This window comes from Mixophyes fleayi, chromosome 6, assembly GCF_038048845.1.
Source record: "Mixophyes fleayi isolate aMixFle1 chromosome 6, aMixFle1.hap1, whole genome shotgun sequence".
Classification (NCBI taxonomy): Eukaryota; Metazoa; Chordata; class Amphibia; order Anura; family Limnodynastidae; genus Mixophyes; species Mixophyes fleayi.
This window is the reverse complement of record NC_134407.1, coordinates 59,715,241-59,732,359: the sequence shown is the minus strand read 5'-3', so window position 1 is coordinate 59,732,359 and position 17,119 is coordinate 59,715,241. Positions and strand designations below refer to the sequence as shown.

Here is a 17,119-nt window from a genome sequence, read left to right as displayed (position 1 = left end):
CAAACTGAATTTGCAATGTCCCACTTGTCTCCTTCGTATCAGCTACAAATAGCATTAAGGGCTGCATATAAGATGTATAATGTACTATAGTAGCCCTCGCTGTAATAGCGATACAGGCTATATATAGAAAAATATGAAATCTGCTATAGTAGCCCTAATTAGCATAGACTAAGAGAATAGTATAATAATTTTAGACAAGAACCTTGATAATTAATGTGCATGCCTATAATTCACTGGAAGGAGAAGATGCAAAAATGATAGTACATTTGTTGCCTGAGTATAGAAGCAATGTCCGTCATATTAATCTCCTAATGTTTAGGAACAGATACAATGTATCTAAAATTTGAAAGCACAGGATTCTATCCTTGAATAATATTGGCGTGCATCTGGCTAATTGAGCCTATATCAAGGCGTCATTACATAGAAAAAGCAGTCTATAGGAATCGCGGGATTTTGTGATAACGCGCGTTTCGCTCCGTAGCCTTGACAAAGCTACGGAGCGAAACGCGCGTTGGCGTTTGCTCCACTTGTCTTCTTAGCATAGATTAATTCAGAAAGCAGAACAGGAATCACTCCCCAGTTTTATTTCAGGCAGGGATTTTATCTTTACCTTCTATACTCAGGCAACAAATGTACTATCATTTTTGCATCTTCTCCTTCCAGTGAATTATAGGCATGCACATTAATTATCAAGGTTCTTGTCTAAAATTATTATACTATTCTCTTAGTCTATGCTAATTAGGGCTACTATAGCAGATTTCATATTTTTCTATATATAGCCTGTATCGCTATTACAGCGAGGGCTACTATAGTACATTATACATCTTATATGCAGCCCTTAATGCTATTTGTAGCTGATACGAAGGAGACAAGTGGGACATTGCAAATTCAGTTTGCATTTTAATCACATATCACTTTTTGTACTTATTATTTTTTCTTTTAATATTTCGCTCTAAATCTTTCCATTTTTTAATCAATACAAATAAAAGTTATATTTTAACGAGCATTTTGGGAGTGCCTCATATACACTGACTTTCTTCTCCCTTCCCCCCCTCCCTTTTTTTGTTTTCACATTAATCATTACAGTGTAGGGTGCACCCCCCCGGTTTATCATATTATCATATGTCTTTAATCGGGTTCTCAACAGTATTATGCTCGCAAAATAATTAATAATATATTTGCCTTGTGCGGTTTTCCAATCCTGTTTTTTCTCTTTAATACTTCATATCACCTGACCCACACTGACTGAATGCTACAGATTCTGGAAGTATATAATGCCGGCTAAAGCTACATCTACAACAGTGTGCTGAAAGTCCCGATACAGATAGTCTGGGTAAATAGTACACACATTGTTCTATTCCATATATATATACATGCTGGTTGTTCCTCATTGCATATGTAGACTGAGAATCGTTATACACATGGGGCTTGATTCATTAGTGATCTTATCTGCCGTTTTTTGCTTATCTTAAGCAAATCCACTCTTTGCATGCTCAGAAAAGGGAGATAAGAAGCAAAATCCACTGCGTAAGTGAAAAATTTCTTAAATTAAGATGAAAATCCATCTTAACTTCACTCTTATCTCCCCGTTTCTTTTTAAAAATTAACACAAGATAAGATCACTAATGAATCAGGCCCATAGTTTGAATGAACACTGTGTGAGTCAGAGACCATTTCTATTGCCCCCGGATTGTGTGCATATGTATTTTCATACTGACAGTCCGATTTTTATTTGGGTATTTAATTACATTTGTAGTGACTGGTAACATCAAGAAGCTTTTTTAGAATATCAGCTATAAGTAACTTTTGTTGGTGATTACTATTATTCTTTTCCATGAAACCACAAGGAATTTATCTATAATAGATATACTGCTGTACTCTGGCTTTCACAGCAGACAGATGCTGTTACTATATATGTTTATTATTTTATAATACTTCATATGTATTTTTTTCCATCTATGCAAGTGTTAGATATTTTATTAAAATCATATTTATACATTTGTATTTGTGTATCTATAGATGCAGGTTGTCCAGTGCAGTCTTGTTCATTATTTGAACTCAAAAGATGGCTGCCTCCACTGTCTGTAGGCAAAGGGTACATTTTAATCCAGTGTTGTCTTAATATTTGTCGTTGTCGTATTGTTACGTATATAGGAGCAAGGTGCACATGCTTTTGAGAAAATTCTATTTTTTGCATACCTATAAACTTTTTTATTTTGTATACTAAATAAACAATTATTGTGTTAGGAGTTATCTTTTTCTTTTTTACATAAGACATATATAAAAGTGGAACGTTGAGGGAAAACACAAAACATTATATCACAGCTCTCTGCTACATGCAATATCTTTCGCCCCCTCACATAGACTCCAACCCACGCTTCTCAATCGTGATGGATTCCCGGCTCCTGATTCTCAGCCTGAAACTTTTATTAACTTGGAAGATTCAAGTGCTTGAAATCATTGTACAGCCCCGAAAATTCATAGGCATTATCAGAGGAAGCTGATGAGCACTAAATCTAAGCTCACTTTCGCTGTAAAGCAAACAGAATGAAGTTGTTCTTATTCCCGGTTCAGGTAAACTACTTGTTTATCAAATTTACAGCATGTCACAAACAGGCCACATATAAGGTCATGGCAAACTTAATGAGCCAGGGTAGAATGTGATGTTAACCAGCAGTGTTAAGGTCTAGAAAATATTGCTTACATTAAAAAAGTCCACAGGCTATAAGGAACGAGGGCATTAAAATTATTGACTTCAGGAAAAAACAGATATTTTTGGTCTTGCAAAAGCATTGAGATACATTTTACTTATCCTAGAGATGTAATACGTTGCATAGATTTACCATGGTGTTGAATAGTTGCAAGCACTATACTGCAAGTTTTATACTATATGTTACACATGCATTGGTCTCAAGAATATTAATTTGAAAGGATTCTAAAGAATGTTGATTCAGCTACTTTAATGCCCCTGAAGTCCTGCCTGATAAAAAAAAGTACATCTAAAGTTTAATCCACAAAGGCATTGATGTCACAAATTATATCTAACTCTAAGGAGCAGATCTGGATTTACATCATTTGAGCCTGTAGGGACAAATGATGTAAATCCAGCTTTGACGCTCTAAGCCCTTCACTATCCACCAGCTACAGCTGATTTACACACCGAGCTGAGTAAAGTGGCGATATCCCCTTCAAAGATTAACTCAGATCAGCTCAATTTTCTCACCCTTGGATATTATTTATTTACTCGTGAAAGTTCTAAGGAGGTCTGTTTTCTTTATTGTCTGGTGTGATTACCGTATATCTTTATCATGAACATCATTTCTAGCGAACTGCCTTGTCAGGGGTCATTTCCAGGTAATCATTTTCATATGTATAAGTAGTACATTAAAATGTGGGGTGGTTGTTGTTAGTAGAAAAGTGTTTCAGGTTGTTTACAGTTTTTGTTAAAAGTGCTGTGGTGGGATCAGGAGCTTGGGTAGGGCATTACATGTGGGACGTTGGAATCTAAGGAAAGATGTTACTCATTATCTCAAATATTTTTCACTCATCTTTATTTTTTTGTAAGCAATAAGATTTTTATTGAATTTTTCATTTCTGCAGGGGAAAAACAGAAATACAATACAAATACAATACAAACATGTAAACAGGAAAAAAAGGAGGGGGGTACAATTAAAAGGGGGCGGGTGTGGTGAGTTACTCATAGTTATTCTAGAACATCAAAAAATACAGATAAACAGGTATGGTGTAGGGGAGATGAGTGAGAAGATGAATATGGGAACCGCAGGGTCTCCTTAACATAACTCTTTTGAATTTTGGCCGTAATTAAGCGGGAGGTAAGGAGGTTTCTAAAACTGGGCGATTGCAGCTTTTGTAGCTATAAGGATGTGACCAACTACATACCGCTTATGATTTTGAAGCTGCGGGGGATAAAGATGTAGAAGGGCGACCTCTGGGGAGAGGATCAAAGAAATATTCACTACCAGGTTAATTAGGTAGAATATATCCACTCATCTAATATTTGAACTGAACACACACCTTTCCTCCCCCAAATTAGCAGGAGCTGGTGATCAGGTGCTCCATAGGCCATATGCACCCATTCCTTATATCACCCTCTTCATGAGCCTCTCTGAGCCTGCTGTCATAAATGAATATAACAAGGCAGCTCTGTCTGGATTTAGCACACATTGAATACTTTTTAGGGAAACCCAAAGAATTAATTAGAATTCCTCCAGCATCAACAAGACCCAAAAAGCATACCTGTGCATAGATATGTACTAAAGTTTGGGTCCCAGCTCAAGGATCAAAATCGTTTTGTTAGGGAACAGCTAGTTGTTTCCTGCATATTTGTTTTTAATTAAGCCTGAGTTGCTGTGCAGGTGTGTCTTGCTCTGAAGAACTTTTTTGTATCCTTGCTTTCAGTAACTCTTGAGCTGCAGTACAGGTGTGTCTTCCTCAGCTTTTAAAATTTGTGACAGGCACTACGAGTACCTTGTCGTGCAAGGAGCATCCCAGTACCAGTACTGGCATTAACAGTACTTTAATCGTTATGACCTCTATTAGTTAAAAAGGTCATGTGGGAAGAAAGTGGAAGAAAGCGTCCTCAAAATCCAAACATTATATGTCAAATTCAATCTCAAAGAAAACATTATTAGCTCTTGATGTAAAGAGGATTAAGAGCGAAGTTTCTGATGAATGTGGTGATTTCTCCAAAAAAAGGAATATAGCAAACATTCCATACACCACCTATAGTGGCAAGACAAGGCTCAGACTATGCCCACTTTTTGCTGCTACTGCTGGTACACATACTAAAATGGCCATTGCAAAACTGAAAGTTTGGAAACTTTGGAAGTTGCAAATGTACAAGAGGATCAGGGGGATAATTGTGGATCTGAAAATGATAATGAGATGATGATTGTGTTAAAATAAGGAAGACACCGGTGTTACCGCCACCTCATGTCCATGATAAGCGCATTATCATGCCATTGCATAAGACAAAAAAAGCACCTCTTCTGTTTGGAAATATTTTTATCCCATACCAGACTACATTGTCAAGTCATATGTAGCTTTTGTCAGGCTAAAATAAGTAGAGGTAGGGATGTTGATCATCTAGGCACCTCCTCTCTGTTAAATCATTTGCAGCAGTTCATTTAAATCCTGTTTCCAAACATGGCAATTTCTACATGGTAGCAAGCAGCCCAGCGTCAAGTAGCAGCAATATGGATAGACAGTTGCAATCCTCACCGGTGTCAACACCTTCATCAACATCCTCCTTATTATTAGTACGTAGTCCAGCATCCATTTTTCCCCAGTTTTAATTGACTAAGGTCCCCTCTCTGCCTATCTCATGGTTTGACGTGGAGATCTTGATGGCTTGTTGCTGTTCCTCTAGTCGCTGAAGCATATAAAGTGTGAAATTCGACCTTGAACTACCTCTTGCTGCAGTTGTGGCATGGAAAATTACATTTTTTTTTGCAGCCACTACAATTTTTTAGAGGCGGTCGCTGATTGTAGAAAATGGTCAGAAATTTTACAGGCCACAAACAGCATTTCCTGCACTGACCTCTCATTTTTTAAGAAATTCTGTACCACCAAGTTTACTGTGTGTGTGCAAAGCATGATACCTGTTGAAAACCACTCAGTCGTAATTTACATACAATGTTCGATCCGTTATCAGCAATGAGGAATCCTGAGGATTGTCTTAGTGGGATGAGCCATTTTGCTATGACATTTCTGAAGTTTTCCAACATATTGACACTGGTATGTTTCTTTGTGAAACCAGCGATACACAGTTTATCTTGTCTTTAAATGACTTGGCATTGAGTGCTAGCTCTACTATGCTGAAAGGATGAGGAGGAGGATGGTGAAGCTACCGTCGCTGCTGCTGATGATGGCGATACACCTACCAAGTCTGTCACGGTTATGCAGTCTTTGGTTTGACCAGTACCGCTTGTCCAGATATCTGTAGTTAAGTGGATAGTTGTTACAATAGCATTTTCCATGGACTGAATTACTTTTTAACCCTGCTGTTCTGTTCGTGTCTACTATACAGATGTACTGTTGCATATGGGCTACCATATTCCCATATGCAATGAATGTCAGGTACAACCACAGGACAAGCCACATATGTAAATGCAATCAACACTGAAAGCAAATCAGTGGGAGGGATGTACCTTATACTAATTAGGATGGAGCAGGGATGCTGTGGAAAATGTTTCTGTTTATCTTACTTCAGAATGTTCATAGTGATGTTAACCCATTGCTGATGACAGCGCTGAGATTTTCATTATATAGCATTATAAAACCTGTTGATTAATGGCTATCTGTTCCCTGAGATATTTCTATTTACTTTACTTTACTTTTTCTTCCCCACATACACTGTGAGGCCATTTCAGGTATTGAGTATCCTTTCTATAAACTAGCAATATTATTTGTTCTTCAGCAAAGGAAGTTACAGGGAATTGTTAATACTAGGAGCAGAGTTAAACCTATAAGACAAATAAATCTCATTGTGGCTCCACTTCTGTGTTAAAACTGTGAATGCAAATAGCAGTGAGCTGTCAGGAACTGCTATATTAACTAACTTGCAGAAAAGGAAGGTTTACACACATTTATCATTGGTGATAAATTATACCTGCTATTCCCTTATGAAGTAAATGATAATATAGCTGAAAATACAGACAATAATGATAAGACCCTGCTGACTTCATCTAGCTGAGAGGAAAATTATATATATGTGAATATATATATAAACACACATATGCATACAGTGGCAGATTAAAGGATGTTGACTCCCCCTGTCATTACTTTCTGGCGCCTTGCTCCCTCCTCCCTCCCTCTCACTGACTGTCAGACGTGACATTATCATCGCATACTGGCGCTGTCAGTGAGTAGCCACGCAGGGAAGAGTAACTGTTAGAAGAAAAGAAGACAGAAGGAAGGAAGACCATAGCAAGGTAAGTGAAGAACGGGATGATAATGGGGGCATAGTGTGGTGATGAAGAAGGAAGCACATAGTAGTGATGAAGAAAAAGGCACCGTGGGGTGGGAGGGACATTGTGATGAAGTAGAGGAAAAGTTTGATGAAGGAAAGGAGAAGTGTGATGAAGAAGGGGAGCCGTGTTATGAAGAAAAGGGAACAGTACGATAGATAATTCCTATTTAGCAAATTACATTTGACAAAATAAAGTGCTGATTTAAGATGCTGATGACATGTTAATATCTACAGTGGTCTGTGATCATAACACCACCGTTTAGAGACAATAAAATTCAGCTTGTAATAAAGTGCATCCATCACCTACATATATTCCAGACAGCCATTATTTTACGGACTGAGGTAATATTGAAGCCTATCTGTTCATGGTATGAAATGCCATCATATTTTAGTGATTTTTCTTGCATGTGTCAGCCTCTCTGTTCTTCCCTTGCTTGCGCCAGCCTCTCTGCTCTTTCCTTGTCTGTTCTAGCCTCTCTGCTCTTCCCCTGCCTGCACCAACCTCTCTGTTCTTCTCTTGCTTCTACCAGCCTCTCTGCTCTTTCCTTGTCTGTGCCAGCCTCTCTGCTCTTCCCTTGCCTGTGCCAGCCTCTCTGCTCTTCCCTTGCCTATGCCTATCATTATACTATATTGGGAATTGGTAAATTGTGAGCACTATATTTGCACTATGGTCCCACCGCTCCCTTCCCTTTTTGTTCTAAACCTGTCTATCTACCATATAAATGCCTAGTGGCGTGTGTGAAAAAAAAACAACAAGCTGCAGCGCCACCTGCTGGGCAGAGTTATACACTGACCTATATATTTCTTGAAAGAGAAGTGACAGTTAGGAGTGGTTGGTGGTTGCCAGGGGTGACAGTGGGGAGTTTTTAACACCTTAAGTAGCTTGATGAAGGATGTGGCGATGAAGATGAAGGATGAGGTGATGGAGAAAAATGATGAGGTGGTGACATGTGGACAAAACCACGTTAAAAAAGGGCGCTTGCGTTGGGAAGTAACACTCTTCCCCTGAGGAGGCCTGGGCTAGGCCCAAATGCATGACAAAAACCTTTTTAACACCTTAAGTAGCTTGATTTGACTAGAATGCATGAGTATCATGCACGGGTTAACTTGTCTATAATATAAAAGCCTAGTGGCGTGTGTCTGTGTGTGAAAAAAAAACAAGCAACAAGCTGCAGCGCCACCTGCTGGGCGGAGTTATACACTGACCTACTAAATTCTTAGCATTATCTAATATATAAAAGAAAAAACTATTTTCTCAGAAAGGGCTCATCCAATTGACCTGAAATTTGGTATACTGACATTATTTGACAAAAAAATTAGAAGAGTGAAGTCAGTTAACTTCCATCATCCGCCCTTCCCCCCGTGGGAGGGGTAGTAAAGGCTAAATTTACGAGTTAAGGGCTCAAACTCATTTTCGTGAGGTAATTTTACCTCATGAACACACATTAAAAAGGGCGCTTGTGTCGGGAAGTAACGCTCTTCCCCTGAGGAGGCCTGGGCTAGGCCCAAATGCATGACAAGAACCTTTTTAAGACCTTAAGTAGCTTGATTTGACTAGAATGCATTAGTATCATGCACGGGTTAACTTGTGTATATATATATATATATATATATATATATATATATATATATATATATATAATATCAGAATGCCTGTCAGCTATCAGGTGGCTATATACCGGAAAAGCATTCTGGGACTTGTAGTTTCACAACACCTGGAGAGCCTGGATAGGTTGGGTAAGGCCTGGATAGGTTGGCCAGGCCTGACCCAAAGGATCAAACTGCCTCCGCCAGCTTGCCTTCTTCCCATAGTGCATCCTCTTGCCATCTCTTCCCCAGGTAAACATTCTACGTGCATCCTGCAGTCCACATGATTTAAAAGACAATGGGATTCATCAGACCAGGCCATCTTCTTCCATTGCTCCATGGTCGCACTCAGGTGCCCATTGTAGGCGCTTTGAGTGGTGGACAGGGGTCACATGGGCACTATGTCCAGTCTGCGGCTATGCAGCCCCATACGCAGCAAGCTGCGATGCACTGTGTGTTCTGACACCATTCTCTCATAAATTGTTTTCGAACTAGGTGCACATGTTCTCCCGAGAACAAGTGAATATAGTTATTAAGTGGATGTCATAAATATGAAATATAACTTATTAGCTTCATTAAAAACAAAATAGGATAAAAATAGCGAAATTTAAGTGTTAGTGAATATAAGTGAAAAAAGGGTAATAATAAAAATCACTGGATGCACCCACTTTATAGGTCCTAAATACCTGTATAATTGAGGGTAGGTAGTCTATGTTAGAGGAGCTGGGGTGGGCTCCTAACAAGCAATCAAATCCCTGTATAGTGATGAGCCCTTAATAACTAAAATATGCTCCTGTAAGGCAGTCTACTCCCGAGATATATAACTGTGAACAGATCAAATTGTGTTAATGTTGCCTATTTAGCATGCCAATTGCGGGGAGTGAATTGCTAGCTGCCTCCTGATTGTTCCATACTAGCTCTGGACTTAAAGAGCCTGGAAGTCTGACGTAGAAATCCTTCTATAATTAACTATAGGTCCGGGTGCATGCAGTCAACTCCCTATATATATAGCTGTGAACAAATCCCTTAGAATTACTGGCTTGATTGCCTGTTCTTTAGCACCCACTAATTCCCACAGCAAACTGGTTTTGCCATACTGATGCTGATTCCTCCTAGAAACATTGGATTTGTCACACATAAGAGATGTTATGATGACAACCCAAATATTTGTGAATGACATGCATCTTGGTCCATCAAGGCAGATTTCTCTTTGACAGACACCTCTCTTCATTTGATTCACTCTCTATACTGGCGTTATCTCTCTGTGGTTTCTCCCTCCATAGTACTTACTCTTCCAATAGTTTCTGTGCTTACTGGCAGGCTTACTAGCATCAGCTCTGCTATTTTGATTCCTCTAAGCCAGGCAATGACTGTGCCTCCTCCTTCTCAGGCTCCACTCCTACACTTTCCCTCTCTCACTTGGTACCAAATTCCTCACCTGTAGTGGGCTCTGATGTAACTCTAGCCCTTCTGCTCCTAGGACATACTGGGATATGCAGGTTTCAGCGTATGTGGAAGTATTGCATTGCCTACAGCCATTGGTTCTCCTTCCACTGTTCACACTGTCAGGACCTGGCTTCCTTGGCCAAGTGAGCAGACAGGGGTTACACAAACAACCTGAATATGTTCAGAATAACCTTTGGAAAATAAATCAGTCAATCACCATCAGCTCAATGCTAACATTTCATTTCACCCTTGTTCAGCTGTTGGTGTAACCAAGAGCATATTTAACATTTGTTGTACTTCCTGACCTTTATGCACATTTATACTGACTCCTGGTCTCTGATCCATTGGAGCCAGCTTCTGATCTCTTAGCTGCTGTTCTGACTATCTATGTCTAAATAATGCTCCTTGGCATTTGAATCCGCTGCCCTCATTCAACTACCCTGGTATTTACTGTTTCCTGCAAGTCCCAGCATGTCAATACTACTTCCTAATAGTGATGATTTTTGGACCCTTAAAGGGTTGTACCTACTGGAAGTAGGCATGTCTTTGTGTAGAAGACCATATACAATATTGACATATCACCATTTATTTATATAGCCCCAACATATTCCGTAGCCCTTTACAATTGGGGATACCATCATTTTAGAAATTAATAGGTAAATATATATGTCATCTGCTTGTGACCTAAATTTGAAAGACATGTAGTTTGGTTACTACTGAATTGAACACCTCCATTGATTACCATTTAGCACATTTAATATCCAAAATTTACGGCAAAAGATCTTCATATATGGTAATGTACAAACTGTCATACCCTCTGCAGCACAAGCTCCAGAAAGCAGATGTATTATAGTAGACAAGAGTATGTATTCATATAGGTAAACTGAGATTTTAATATTGTGAACTCTTAGGGGTATATTTACTGAACTGCGGGTTTGAAAAAGTGGAGATGTTGCCTATAGCAACCAATCAGATTCTAGTGGTAATTTTGTAAAATGCACTAAATAAATGATAACTAGAATCTGATTGGTTGCTATAGGTAACATCTCCACTTTTTCAAACCCACAGTTCAGTAAATTTAGCTCTTAGTCTGAATGCAATCCTTGACCAAGATGTTCCTATGTGAGACTTGCATTTGATAATTTTATCATGGGCTATACAAGGATTATAGTTATATATACTGTCTTCGTTAGTTTTACTGTACAACAACATTTGTAGATACTGTGTTTTGTGGACTCTTTGTAAGGTTGTTCATCCTATATCTTAAAACATCTATAAATAATCCTGATTAGAGAAGTTTAAAAATTTCAAACTGGTTCAAAATTTGATCATATTTAACTGGCTTGAAGGTACTATTGTTTCTAGACCCCAATTAGAGCCGTGTTTAAAATTTACGACTTATGCTCACCATTTGTCTTTGGGGTTGGCAGTTCAGTTAGCCATTCATGTTTATATATTTTTTTTAAAATTTAAAATTGAATGATGAACATTAACATGTGCAATAGCGATCACCCAGAAGTACAAGCTTCATGTTCAAGGTTCAGTAGATAACTTTTGTATTCAAATGTAATATGAAAAATCATCCCACCACTGCACTCTTTCCCCCACGGCCATGGACATCAGAATGAAAAAAAATTCATGTAAACTATGCTAACAGAATAAAAAAACAAACAGAATGTTCCCATGGTCACAGACAGCCATTTCAAGTAATAACTAAAACCAGTATCAGAGAGAAAACTATTGTTATGTGAACTATTGAGAACTATTGTTAAATTTTCCACTGTGTGCATAAAATTGAAGGATAGAAAGTACAAATTACTGCAAATGATGCAGCTGGGACTACAGTGGAAGATCAGGTTCCATTAGCTATAAAAACAGAACTAAAATATATACTTAATGTAGGAATTTGAGATAGACTTTTTCATCTGCATGTCAAGATGGCTATCCTGAATGAAGGACACTACATAGAGCATTTACGATGAGCCTTTTACATATATTCAGCAGTCAATCATCATCATCATCACCATTTATTTATATAGAGCCACTGATTCTGCAGCGCTGTACAGAGAACTCACTCACATCAGTCCCTGCCCCATTGGAGCTTACAATCTAAATTCCCTAACACACACACACACACACACACACACACACAGACAGAGAGAGACTAGGGTCAATTTTGTTAGCAGCCAATTAACCTACCAGTATGTTTTTTGGAGTGTGGGAGGAAACCGGAGCACCTGGAGGAAACCCACGTAAACACAGGGAGAACATACAAACTCTTCACAGATAAGGTCATGGTCAGGAATTGAACTCATGACCACTGTGCTGTAGGGCGAAAGTGCTAACCACTTAGCCACCGTGCTGCCCAATGTGGAGGTGTATACGGTGACATGCCATACCCCCACTTCTCCTACTGCCTTCATTGTAAAACTATCAAATTTCATTCACTTACATTCCTATTACATTTTATTGTAGTGTCACCTTTAAATTTCCATACTGCCACTTCTAAATGTCCATCTCGATCACTGCATATAATGTCACTTTATAGAGAATCACTCAGGAAAAAACAAATATAATGCTGGTCTCATTAAGATATCAAATAATTTTAATGGATTGAACTGAATTATAAGCACTTCACTAATGCACACAGAAAGATTGTAATCAATATTTAAACTTCAGTAGTGTAAGGAGAACTCTAGCACTTTAGCTGATTGAGTTGGGGTGACTTACAGGTCACAAAATAGTATTTGATGATCCACATGGTCCCCTGAAGTTGGCAACTTACAGTGAGAGATACCAGCTAGATACACTTTGCAAAACAACATATATAGGGGCATATTCAATTGGCCGCGTTACTGTTAAAAGTAACGTGGCCTGCGCATTATTACGGTGATAGTGCGCATAATTACCATTATTACAGTAGTGCTAACGCCGGCTTTTTGCTTGTCCCTCCCTGAACGGTGAGCAAACAGCCGGGTTAAAACTACCATAATAACGGTAATAGTTTTAACCCGGCATAAAGTCAACAATGACGACAGATAGGATAGAGGTTATATTAGCAAATCAGACCCATTGGGCATAGTTTGCACATTTAACACAATAGAAAAAAAAAAACATTTTAAAGAGAATTGACACTTGGAAAGAAGTATTGGTGGAACACTGTCATACACAGGAATAAACTCTTTGGTTTAAGGCAATTTATTTGCTATTAAAGTCTCATTGGGGGTTTAGAGAATGTTAGCCATGTAGTTCGAGGTTGTGTTTACTCGATCATACTGCACTATGAGATTTCTGAAGGTATGCAAGGGAATCACGGTTTAAAATATACTCATATGTGAATATTATGAGCTGTATTCCACATGCCTTCCCTTCTTCTTGTTTTATGTTGGACAGACGAGTCGGGCATAATAAAGCTGCACTCAACAAGCAAAGATATCACCGAACCAAGCTATCACTTCCCCGGCTCTTGATATAATCATGTTACTCTGTATAAATGATATTCATTATCGGGTGGTGCACCCAGATAATTAAACGTACTGATACAAAAAGATTCCAGGAGAGCAAAAGGAATGTTCTATATGGGACGCTCAGTGACTTAAGTATAGATACTATTATAACTTAATTCTTTATGAACAATATTAAAACAATTTTCCTTTTTGTCCAGATATTAAGCTTGTAGCAAAATATTGAAAACACAAGGAATGAAAAGAATGAAAAGGTGTAAATAAAATAGTAGAATTACTGCCAAGCCTCACCATATGATCCTAAACCATATATAATGTTAATTATTGTAATAATAAATTTCAATAAAGATCATAAAACCACCTGGTGTCTTATCTCAATGATTTTATGAGTGTTACACAGTGAGAGTTAAGGCCAAAAAAAGGTAAAAAAAAGAGTGTGTCTTATAGAGATACAGATGATCTGTGTATATTAGAATGCTGTCACTCAAAGAGAGCAGACTAGACTCTATCGTTTGAATGGTAGCTCTAAACCACCATCACTATATGGCCACCAATAAGCTCATATTTGTATTAGCTTTTGATTAACTACAGCCAGTATAGTGGTCATTTGCCACTACCCTTATTATGCTTTCAATGAACCTTATTGTGGCGTTAACATAAACCACATTAATGCAGCACTACTATCCAGTTCACAACCAAAGCTGTTACTAATAGACCCTCAGTAATTGCCTGCTATCTGCATTATAGGTTCTAAAACATAGTAATATATTCCATTGTAATTAAATTGTTTTAAATATCTGACTGGCTAACGAAGGTGATAATAGCACTATCTAGTCTACCTAGGTGGTTAAAGATGATGGAATCATATAGCAAGACGAACGCTATAGTAATTTTACCATTTTAATTACACCTTTAGATTTTTTTTTACTCCTTGTGTTTTTAATTTTTTGCTACTAGCTTAATATCTAGACAAAAAGGAAAATTGTTTTAATATTGTTAAGAAAGAATTAAGTTTTAATAGTATCTATACTTTAGCCACTGAGTGCTCCATATAGAACATTCATTTTCCTCTAAAGCTACATTTTCTTTTTACATCAGTCTATTTTGTAACTGTATAGTTGTTACTCTGTTGCTCTCACATTGCAATTCTGTAGTTGCTACTGGGTTGCTCCTTGTTTAGACTTAGACATTTCAATTGGGAACACTATATAGTTATAAAATCTGTTTAGAGAAATTGTCCTGCATTAGTATATTTCATTGCTGAAATATTTTTATTAGGATCCAGGTTCCAAATATTTCTTTATTACTAAATTCTTACTCAAAGCCCAATGACCCTGAAATATATAAAACATCATGTTCAATGTTTCATATATGCAGATCTAGAACATGGCAACACAAAACCCTTAATGTGATAGTTTAGCCTCTCAGGTGGAAGGGGGTTCTTTCCTGACAACAAAAAAGAGAAAATCCTCGGTTAAATCACTTCTATAATGTCCTCTACTAAATAGCTACAGATACAATTTCTTGTATACAATTAATTTTTGAATTTCTGTATGTTAGTGAAAGTCCCATCACCAGAGTTTGTCTACAAATTACTGTGAGAACAGATAACAGTCAAACTAAAGATGGGATATTTAAACTGGTATCACAGTACATCATTTATTACAGTGATGGACAAACTACGGCCCACGGGCCAGATCCAGACCACTTAGAGGTTCTATCCGGCCCGCCAATATTTTAAAAAATTTCATTAAAATATGCATAAAATTATTAGGGCTGACCCTGTGTGTCAGAACCTTCATTTTTATGCCTTCCCAGCTATTTCCTCCATTACAATTCATTCTCCATCCTAAAAGGACATTTTGCATGTCAATCACTCAAACACCTGCCCGCCCCCTAATGGCTGAAAGTCATGTGAGAAGAGAGGGGCTGGGCCATATACTAAGGCGGATTTCGATTGGCTGCTGTGTTGTCAGAAAGACACCAGAAAGACGGATCTGCAACAACCTGCTGAAATAAGTGCTGTGTCTGTACGATCGCTGCACTTATAGAGGTAACACTGCTATATAACACCCTCCCGTCCCATTCAAAACATTTGTATTATATATTTCGATATTTAAGTTTTTTAATAAATTATATTGGCCTGCCTAAAGTTTTTCTTTTTTATTTGGCCCACTCCTAAAAAAGTTTGCCCATCACTGATTTATTATATATAAAAACTATTTAGCTGCATTTTTGGCTGTTAAAATGAAAGATTATATATCACAAATTTGAATAACTATATGCCATATATCATAGTTAAATAGTAGACCCAAATAAATAATATTTCAAGAGCTGCATAGTAAGACAGTTCAAACACTTTTCAGCCTGGTCCCTCACTGTCATCTGTTGAGAGCATAATGATAGGCCTGAATAATGATCAGCTTATGTCACCTAGAATTAATCATTATTTTCCATAAGATTTCATATGCAAGAAATTTTAAAATCTATTAACTTGTTAAAGTTCCACTTGTGGTATAAGCTCCCCTTTGTTGTTTTGTAGGGAAATAATTTAAGGATTGGGTTACTTTGAAACCAGTCTTTTCTCTTAACCTTTGATGAAAGATTATCTATGGACTCCAAAGTCCATAGATAAATGCTCTCAGTGGACAATGTAAAGTGATAAATGATTGCTTAGAAATATCCTTGTCCGTACAGACTTATAGCATAGGTGCCTGTAGGTACACAACCTATGGCACACGAAGCCCAAACCACACTAACTACTTCTGTATTACACAAAGCTTTCTTTGTTTCACCAATTCTTATCTGATTGAGTTTTTGTTCCATTCTTTTAGTTGATTTATCTTTGAAAGACAAAAAAGGTTTGACATATGCAATGTGCAGGGAAAGTCGGCTGTCAGACACTGCTGCCCCTAGGCCCAAACCTACACTGCCTAATGCTTAATCTAGTCATGTGACTCTTTTGCTTTTACTACAAAATTTTCTTTTTAACAATAATTTTCAGTCTTATGAAAATATATCGATCATAAAATGAAAGCGTGAACATTAAACAAGCTAGACAAGCACACTGTTTTTTTTTTTTTTCCATAAACCAACATATTTAAACATGTGCCCATAGGAGAATTGCTATCTAAATCAGCACTGGTAGTAATAAGAATACTGAAAGAAAAAAAAAGTATATCTGATCCAGATCAACATTGACTTTCTCCTTCTACAGATACAAATCTGTTTCTCTTTGCATTCATAACTTATAGCTCAATAATTTGAATTTGAATTTTTTTTGCCTTGATTAAGGAATAATGAGCTCGAGGAGGTATAACTGAACAGAACACGGATGACATTGAAATCACAATGGGCTTCAGATTGACATAATTTACACAATCACATTTGCCAGGTTTTTTATTCAGATCTTATTGTTCAAGAAATGAGTTGACTTCAGATAGCCTCTGTATTTCTTTCTACAGATAAGCCAATTTATTGCAAAGCAGAAATAATTTGTTTAGCTATTTTAAAAATAACTTCAGAAGAGAAATTAGTTCAATAAGTTCAAACACATTTGGTCTTGTGTAATGTAATGAAGAATATATAGAGTATGATGCATATTTAACTGGGATATAAAAATACTTATACC

At 37.5% G+C, this 17,119-nt stretch overlaps 1 long non-coding RNA gene across 2 annotated transcripts in view; it reads left to right on the top strand.

The window, feature by feature from the left end:
• Positions 1 to 2,412: 2,412 nt before the first annotated feature.
• The window catches only part of LOC142160274 (uncharacterized), a 62,832-nt gene continuing 48,125 nt past the window's right edge, over positions 2,413 to 17,119 (top strand). For both annotated transcript variants that reach the window (XR_012693129.1, XR_012693130.1), the window contains exon 1: positions 2,413 to 2,574. This is a non-coding gene — a long non-coding RNA (uncharacterized LOC142160274). The remainder of the gene's footprint in view (positions 2,575 to 17,119) is intronic.